Source organism: Cyprinus carpio, chromosome B20 (genome assembly GCF_018340385.1).
Source record: "Cyprinus carpio isolate SPL01 chromosome B20, ASM1834038v1, whole genome shotgun sequence".
Lineage (NCBI taxonomy): Eukaryota > Metazoa > Chordata > Actinopteri > Cypriniformes > Cyprinidae > Cyprinus > Cyprinus carpio.
This window is the reverse complement of record NC_056616.1, coordinates 11083864-11093699: the sequence shown is the minus strand read 5'-3', so window position 1 is coordinate 11093699 and position 9836 is coordinate 11083864.

Below are 9836 nucleotides of genomic sequence, written 5' to 3'. Positions count from 1 at the left end.
GCTTGGGTGAAACTGACCAGTTCATAAGGATTACTTTAAAATCTCTTTTTGTACTTACAGTAATGCAAGAAAGTTTTGGTTGTGTGAACTTTCATTGAATGGACAAAAAGGAATAGAAAATATGTCTAGATAAAAAAATAAAATAAATAATAATCTTCATTTGTGTTCTGAAGATTCAGAAGGCTTCATGAAATATGGGTGAGTAAATGATGACACTTATTTTTTCCACTTTAAAAACATTGAGTTCTTATTCTAAACACTTTGAAAAACTGTGCTGTAGTGACAAAATTTCTTATTCTATATAATGACATTAATTGTATTAATCTTTTTACAGAAGCATTTTAAACAAATATTACATCACTCATGCTATAGTTATACGGCCTTCTAGCTTGTCTGACAGTCTCAAATAACTTAAACCCTTTCTAACATATGGACATTGTCGCACAAGCTTCTATGTTTGATATTTTTTTTTCCAAACATGTAGAAATGAGTTATGCAGGTGTTACAATGAGGACAACTATGGCATGAATAATTATGTTTATTCAAAAACCTAAAGCATCACACTCACTTTTAGTTTAATTTACATTAAAGATGTCTGGTTGTTTATGTTTGCATGTGCACGGTATATGACTGAGAGAAAGTTGTACAGTATATATTGCCAGAACATTTTAGTGCTCTGGATTTTGTATTAGAAAAATAAATGACAATTGCATTAATGCTTATAATTTTAGCATGTAATAATGAAATTAAGCAATAAGGTATGAGAGGCAGTGGTATATTGTGAAAAGAATCACAGCTAACGGGTGTTGTTAAGCATGGGCCCAAATTGTGTTGGTGGGTTGTTTGGTTGGTGTGTTGGTGGATTGGTTAGTGTGTTGGTTGGTTGGTGTGTTGGTGAGTTGGTTAGTTGGTTAGTGTGTTGGTTGGTTGGTGGGTTGTTTGGTGTGTGGGTGGATTGGTTGGTGTGCTGGTTGGCTGGCTGGTTGGTTGGTTGGTTGGTAGGTTCATTGGTGTGTTGGTTGGTGTTTTGGTGGGTTGGTTGGTGGGTTGGTGCATTGGTTAGTGTGTTGGTAGGTTGGTGTGTTGGTTGGTGTGTTGATGGGATGGTTGGTGTGTTAGTTGGTGGATTGGTTAGTTAGTTGTTTGGTTGGTGGGTTGTTTGGTGTGTTGGTGGATTGGTTGGTGTGCTGGTTGGTTGGTTGGTAGGTTCATTGGTGGGTTGGTTGGTGTTTTGGTGGGTTGGTTGGTGGGTTGGTAGATTGGTTGGTGGATTGGTTAGTGTGTTGGTTGGTTGGTGGGTTGGTTAGTGTGTTGGTTGGTTGGTGTGTTGGTGGATTGGTTGGTGTGCTGGTTGGCTGGCTGGTTGGTTTGTAGGTAGGTTCATTGGTGTGTTGGTTGGTGTTTTGGTGGGTTGTTTGGTGGATTAGTTGGTGTGTTGGTTGGTTGGTTGGTTGGTGGGTGGGTCAGTCGGTCTGTTTACAAATTTTATTTACTGACCAATTTTATTTATTTTAATTCATTTAATACAGCAGAAAAATCATAATCAGTCCAGATGTACTTTAAGTAATGCAAATATACCAACAACAGGATAGGAATGAATGAATGAATGATTTTATTTTATAAATGTAGCACAAATTTCTATAATATAAAATTGACATTTCAAACTCATCTGTCTCTAAGGCCGATAAAACCTTTAAGTCTTTTTAAACTTCAAAATTTCTAACAAGTATTGGTCTAGCCATCTTTTTTTTTTTAAGTTTGTTTTGAAAACTTTGTTCATTTCTAGTTAAAATTATACTTCCAGTTCTTTAATTTCCAATGTCCTTCAATTTTAATTCTGTCTATCTGTATGATCTTATTTGCTACATAAAAAAATGTTTTTACTTGAAACATTGACTAACCATTCTGTAAAGGACAATAAATCACAAAACTGTAAGTCACCTATAAACTAAAAAAAAAAAAAAAAAGAAAAAAAAAAGTGTCCTTTGCTGTTCAAGAGCTTTTTATAGAATGCATGAAATGTCCAAGGTAAACACAGGACATCACATATGCACATACTGTTACGTGGCCATTATGCATAAACTGACAGCAGCTCATTTTTAGCCATGGCAAAGAGACTCCTGCTTGAATGAGCTATAATTGTGTGTTGTGTCTGCTAAGCCTCTCACCTCATGCTGTTTTTTTTGTTGCATCACTCCTGAGAGTGGTCAGTTTGACCCTGACTTTGCACCTCACACCCATCATGCTGAACCAGACAGCCAGGTTCTGACCTACCGAGGCACCACAGAAAATGTCTGCCACATCGTCCTGTGCCAAAGCATCCTAGCATTTACAGCTCCATTGTTTCATTATCATTCCATTTGCCCTCCCACTGGGCCTGCCAGGCACACACACCTCTTTTTTCTCTCTATCTGCTGTCACAAAATAAAGCTCCTTTCTCCTTCCACTTGCTTCACGCCTTTTTATGCTTCCTCAAACACAATCCTTGCACATACAGTACACACCTTGAATTCATCACACATACAACTTTGTTTTCAAATTATTTTCACTCAAGCTAAATATTTTTACGTTGACATATGTGATCCTCAGAATGGTGCTCATTTGCTTCCACTGTATTCTCTTTAAATACATGCATTACATTTTTTGATATACCACAAAGACATAAACAGATTAAAAATGGCAAATTCACATCTTTTAAACTCTGTTATGCACTATATATTCATATTTCTATCATACAAGATTGTTCAAATGTTTGGGGTCAGTAAGTTTTATTATTATTAGCTATTTTTTAAAAAGAAATTATTCATCAAAGATGCATAAATTTTTGTCTAAAGTGGCAGTAAATTAATTCCTGCAGCTTTGCACCACATTAATAAATTATATGAAAAATATATATGAAAATAGAAAATAATTCTTTGAATTGTGATTCTATTTCACAATTTTGCTGCTGTTACTCACCAAAGATAACATAACATTACATACATAACAGAACATTACAGACATATTTTAAAATAAAATAAAATGTTTGCCCAAGCACTGGTTTAAAACATATTTATTTTGAAAATATATATATATATATATATTTTTTTTTTTAGATTTTAGTTTTAATAGTATTGTTTCATATTTCCAACCTTTCTTTTTTTATTTTTTTAAATAGCAAGAGCAGGTCCTCAATCATCAAGCATAAGAGAATGGTACGTGCAACAGCAAGGTCATTGGGCCTTAAATGCATAACTTAAATGCATTGCTGCTTTGGATAAAATCTTGTGACAAATGCATAAATGCAAAATTGATTGGTTGGTTTGTCTCTTGCTAAAACATTCTATTCTGCTATTCTTTCCATCATCTTTTATAGAGATATTTCATAAGACTACAAGAAATATTACATTTTAAAAAAGTTAAAAACAGTGCACAAATGATACCGCAAACCAGATATGATCCAAATAATAGCCAGACATGCTCTCTGACCCACTGCTTTCCACGACTTCTCATCTGCTTGTACAGATTAAGGTTTTCAAAGAGACAAAGGAGGAAAAATAACACGAATACAGACTAACACTCATTCGTGGCTAAAAGCAGGAATACAAGTGTGTGTTGAATCTAAAGACCCAGTACAATTACATGATCCTAAGAGCCTCGACAGTCAGGATGAAGAGAGACTGTTAGGAGTGTAACCTCTAAAGAGCCCCAAAGTGCTGTCAATTGGGCTGTGGATATTGCCTCCATGATTACAAGTTTTACAAGGACAGAGGAAAGGCCCATAATGGCCCATGAATGACCTTGTCCTTACAAGCCTTGAAGTGGAGAGAGACTTGAGGAACTATTGTGTATAAAATCCTCAGAGCTACTCCACAGCTAACCTTGATCTGTAGACATTTCAAAACAACATTACAGAGGCTTCAAGTGAGAGTCAGGACAATTTTACACCATTTAGATGTCCTGTGTTTTAACATGAAATTATATGTTGCTGCCAAAACTTGTCCAAACAATGCTTGAATGAAATGACCTAAAGTTGAATTTCACAACACATGGCACTGTAAATTTAGCATTTCAATACAACAGTTTCACTGATAAGAACAGCAATACGGCGTTGGTTTTACCATATCATTTCAAGCACAAGTCTGACCATGCAGCATTAGAAGAACTAGCTAATCAACTTGAACCACAATTGCAAGCACAACTTGAGCAGGAAATTTCTCAGTAGGAAGTTTTTATTTATTCTGTCATTTATTTAGTTTGTACATTGTAGACATTGCAGAAATCATCATTACAGCACAGAAAACCATGTCTTCTAGGCATGTCGACAACATGAACCAAACACTTTCAGGCCGCCTCTGCTACAACCACAGTGTTTAAAGTCATAGTATTAAGTCATCCAGTTACTTTTCGCAAGTATTAAGTCATCCAGGTACTTTTCATCTACTGTTTTTCGAATACTATGAATTTGGACAGACTACTCTTTTGGCATACTGTTTTTCACATACTATATATTAGGGAAGTGTTTGATTTTGGAAGCAGCAAATCAGTTCTTTCTTTTTGGAGACCATTTAATTTGTTGTGCACTTTCTGAAACTTTTGAAATTTGAAACTTTCCAGACCTTTAACATTCACAAACAGCTACTTGACACAACATATTAAGGTAACGTCCAAAAAAAAAAAAAAAAAAAAAAAAAAAAAGATAAGATATTTTTCAAGGTTATTTTAAAGTTATCTTGAATTATTCATAAATATCTTTAAATTTGGGGGAAACTGAACACCACAATATTTTTCAGCCTGAGCTAATCTTGCCTTGTCATAAAAGATCAAATTATCTGATATTTTAAGAGAGTTGCTGATCTTGACAGCCAGATGAGAATCTGTTCTGTATGATATAATTTCCGTTTTTCCCCCCTGCATGTTGGTCACACCAACATATGTTTTTAAAAATATTAATGAGCAAATGTATTTATTCAAATAAATAATTATACAGATAAATATAGAAGATGCAAAGATGCACAATAAAGTACATTTTTTGTTGTTGTTGCTGTTTTTTGTTTACTCCATTGTATTCTTCAAAAAATGCAAACTTCTGTCATGAAACTCTAGATGGCGCAGGCCGATAGATTCTAACTCTGATATGATCTGATATAATCATGTTATCATTCACATGGCACAGCTGATTGGTTTCTTTTCGCATCAGCAGCCAATGAGCTTGCGGCTCAGCACTCAAATACTTGGCCAGTGCTTGCTGTAGCAGTTACAGCATGCTTCGGAAACCCTTCACCTCCCCCTGCTTGACCTCTACAGTAGGGATGGGCGATACCATGCAATACGATACCGATACTTTGTTACAATTTTAACGATACTGATACTACTTATAATTTTAAATGTTTTTGTGGTTTTTCATTATTTTTAAAAATCACAAACATTTAAAATTGTTAACCTTTAAGTGTAATAATAATAATAACAATAATAATATAATAAATTATATATTATATATAAATTTATTATTATTATTATTATTATTATTATTATTATTACACTAAAAACAAAACAAAAAAACATACACATACTGGTTGATTAAATAACATACATTTTAATAAAATAAATGTAAAAAATAACAACATAAAATGTGCATTTTTTTTACTTATTTCTTTTTTTTAAACAGGCAGTTTTTTCTTATTCTTCTATATCTCCATATTTTACAAAAAAAAAAAAATAATAATAATAATAATAATAATAAATAACATAACAAATCATGCCATTTTGCGTTTAACCGTCAGTGGCGGAGGCAGGATGTTTTCATAGGGGTGGCCAGGGAGGGGCCAGCAACCAGTCTGGGGTGGCACAGAAATCATAATTTCAATATAAAAATGTGTTTGACTATAATGTACTGGACTATTTTAGTGCCTAAAACACAACTGAGTACAATTATTTTTACTTAACTGTAATTGAGATATTTGTGAATTAGATTAAGTAATACTAAGTGAATATGGCAATTTTTGTATTATTCCTCACCTCCAGGTATTTTAATAAAGGGGCTCACTATAACTTTTTTTTTCCTCATTCAGCTTGTGATAATTGATTTTATTTTTTTATCTGTGTGGTGATTGTTTTTTTGTGATTTTTGTTATAAGATTTTTGTTTTATTTTTATACATCATAGAGTGAATAAATACATGGATGTAGTGTCCGTGACGTCACCCATAGACTCCTGAAGAGCGTTTTTGAAGCTCAAAGTGTGCAGAGCGGGCCGTCGCCATCTTGGCAGCGTGTCACCGCGTGACTCTCCCGGATAATCGAAAATGGGCAAACAGGCAGGAGCTGGTTGCTGAAGCCATGCCCACCTAGCGCGACGGCATTGTCAGCAGCGCAATCCACCTGTCACTCAAGTGGCCACACCCTTAATTATGCAGAACTTTAAGGCTTAATGTATTTTAAACAGATGAGTTATTAAAAAAAATTCACCCCCCTTACAGTTGTCCTGAAGGGCAAAATTAGCTATATAGACCAAAATAATTTTTTGAACCAGGCTGTAAACAGGTTTTTTTCTGCTGTAAAGTTGGGCATTTTAACATGGGGAGTCTATGGGATTGACTCCCTTTTGCAGCCAGCCTCAAGCGGCCAGTTGATGAATTGCAGTTTTAGTCACTTCCTTGTTGGCTTCACGAGATAGAGCGGGAGGTTGCCGCTTGGTATACATGCACAGTTTGCAGCTTTAATCGCCTTTTTGGTAATTTCATGACTTAGCTGATGACAGAACTAGGTGCTCATATTTCTTGTGCGGGTTATTTATGATGAAGTGATATCGAGCGTGTGCCACATATTTGCGTACCGTTGAAGAGTGTGCGCCGTAAACACAGTTAAACGGCTAATGGGACAGGAAAGTGTGTTTTACTGACTTAGGCCCCATTTAAACTGCATGGTTCAAGTGACCCAAAGTGACCAGAATGTCTACGTTTGGTAGTTTCAGCAGTGTATAGTGTAAATCGCAAAATATCGGCCATGTAAGGGATATTCCCCACTTTTAAAAAAGTGATGTAAGTGGGGTCGTCAAAAAAATGCGGAGGTTTCATGTAGTCCTCTTTTTTTCTCCACCGTAGAAAATCTGATTTTTTTGGACTTTTTCAAAATATTGGGAATCAAAACACTGTATAATTTTATTTGCATTTGCATCCATTGTATTTCGTGTAACTTCCTTTTGGTCAGAACGTCTACGTTTGGTATCAGCAGTGAATAGAGTAAATGCAAAAATTGGATACGGGTCACTTTTAAAAGATGATGTAAGCGGGTCATCAAAAAAAATTGGATATAGTCTAAAAATCGGATATAGTCAGAAAATCGGATTTGGGCATCAAGACCTGCAGTGTAAATGCGGAGTTATCAGTTTTTCTACTGATGGTAGTTTGGATTTTTTATATTTTATGTGATTGTTTGAGCGACTGTGCGTGTGTGTTGTGATTGTGAATGGCACTTGCACTGCGCAGCCACAGACCAATCGCCTACACACTGCTAAAAACATTTAGTTATGCAGAAATTAATATAATTATCTATACTTTGCAGAAAATATCGATACCACAATTGTAGCTTCTGAGTATCGATATATCGATACTGCAGCATCGATGTGCATGAAATATCTAAATAATTAACACAAGATTATGATAGTATATGGTTTGTATGTGATTTTCTTGAGATTTGTGGTATTTTCATAACAATAAAGAATGTGTACATCTGAAATGCCAATTTGTGCAGCGATATAAAAGGCTATAAATAACATTTTAACAACAGTAAACGACCAAATCCCAAATGAGATCGCAAAAGGAAGCTATTACAAACACTCGATGGTGGGTTAAAGTGAGTTTTGATTAAAAGTGTACTAATAATCTCATAAATTGTCTTATGTAGCTTGATGCTAATGTTAGCTCTAATGCAGCTGCAGAACAGGTGTAATTCTTCTTCATGATGTATTTTGTCATAATAATTCAAGAAAATGTTTTTCTTGTATGTAAAAAAATGTATTTTTTTTACATACAAGAAAAATGTTTTTTTTTTTTTTTTTAGAAAGACTTTTAATAATAGGCCATTAAATGTATATTGGGATCGAAGTGATGTGGCTTGGTAAACATTGTAATGCCAGTATAAAGGCTATAATGGCTGAATAAAAACAAAAGATTAATGATAAAGGAATAATGAGGATAATGTCTCATACCTGGTGGAGGTGTGAAAGGTTCGTCGCATGAGAACAATAGCAAAGATTGGTAGCTCATGAATGGGGCAGTTTGCCGGTCCAGACATGAGATAATAGCATGCAGGAGAGCTTACAGAGGGTCATAAATCAATTTTATTAGCCTTCTGTAAAAACATATATGACATGGTCTTAGAAAATGCTTCATAAAATTCACAGTTTTAGAGATTATGTCCTGAAATTTGAAATGAAGCATTAGTAGACTTGTGGATTTAGCTTCATTGTGTTTCTAAAAGCATTTACCTTATATATCTCTTAGAGCTTATATATCTCTAACATAACAGTCTGAGTAATTCTGATACTTAAACGGTAAACTATGAAGTGTCAGCTTTGTGATCATATGTTAATTATGTATCTAGTCAGAAAGATTAATGAGCAGCAACCGTTTTATTTTGGGTATGTCATTTGGGTATGTCTCTCCATGACGAAAATGGGGTGGGTTGGGTATGGGTGGGGGGGGGTGACGAAAATGGGGTGGGGGTGGGGATTTACAGTTGCTTGAGTAAACAGTAAACTGCTTGGCTGGGAGTTTGGACCTGCTGTGGAAATGACTCATTTTGTAAGATGCAATAACTCACTTTGTCACTGTAAAGACCTGTCGTTGGCCTTCTCGGCAGAGAGCTCTCAGATTCATCTGATAAAATAAAGTTCAGATTAACGAGTGCCACTCTGACAGAGTGCCAAGCTGTAAGAAATTGGCAAAACATAATAAAAATAAGAAAAAAATCATTCACGCAAATAAAATAAGAAGAGCCATTAAAATGTCAAAATCTTACCAAGGACAGACAATAAATGCACATCAAAATGATTCAGGCACAATTCAACATGGAAATATTGAGACAGTAATGTCTTCAAACTGTAAAGTACTTTGACAATAAAATGGAAAAGTTAAAGACAAAAATATTTTTTTTTCTTGCCTAATCCAATACAAATGTCCAAAATTCAGAAAAGTGTTGGGGAAATATTTATTTGATTCCGTGCTGATAATGTAAAATATATATGAAAGTTTTGGGGAAGTGTTTGTTTGATTTTTTTTTGATTTTGTTATTTTTTTGAATTATTAAAATGTTGACAGAAGACCTTGGCAGAAGAATTTCACAGCACACACTGAAGATGCAAACCTCAGTTTGGATTACAATTTGGCACGCAACAGCGATGGGCCAGTGAAACTCTGGAACAGAAGTGTATGGACAGATGAGCACAAGATTATCAGTGTGATGATAAGGCAAAAGTGCAGAGAAAACTGGATTGAGGATGATCCAACATCCTCCCACAACATCTGTGAAGCAGTGGCATGCTGTGATTTATCCATTTAGCGGGGTTATATTGAAAAGGAGTTTGTGATCATCAATGCTTTCTGCTGAAATAAACCATTCATTCAAGTAAGATCATTCGCACTTTGTACCTCAATCTACTAAATTGGTTGTAAAATCTGATATGACCTTCAAGTCACAACAACAGATGTACAAAGTCTGCTTAAACAAATACTCTAACACTCAATGATAGCTTTCAAACCCTTAAACACAATGTAAACATTCTCACTGCAGCCTGAGGGAAGGTATGTGAATTTTATTTTTTTTAACTTCACAACGCACCTCCCCCTCTTCAAAAAT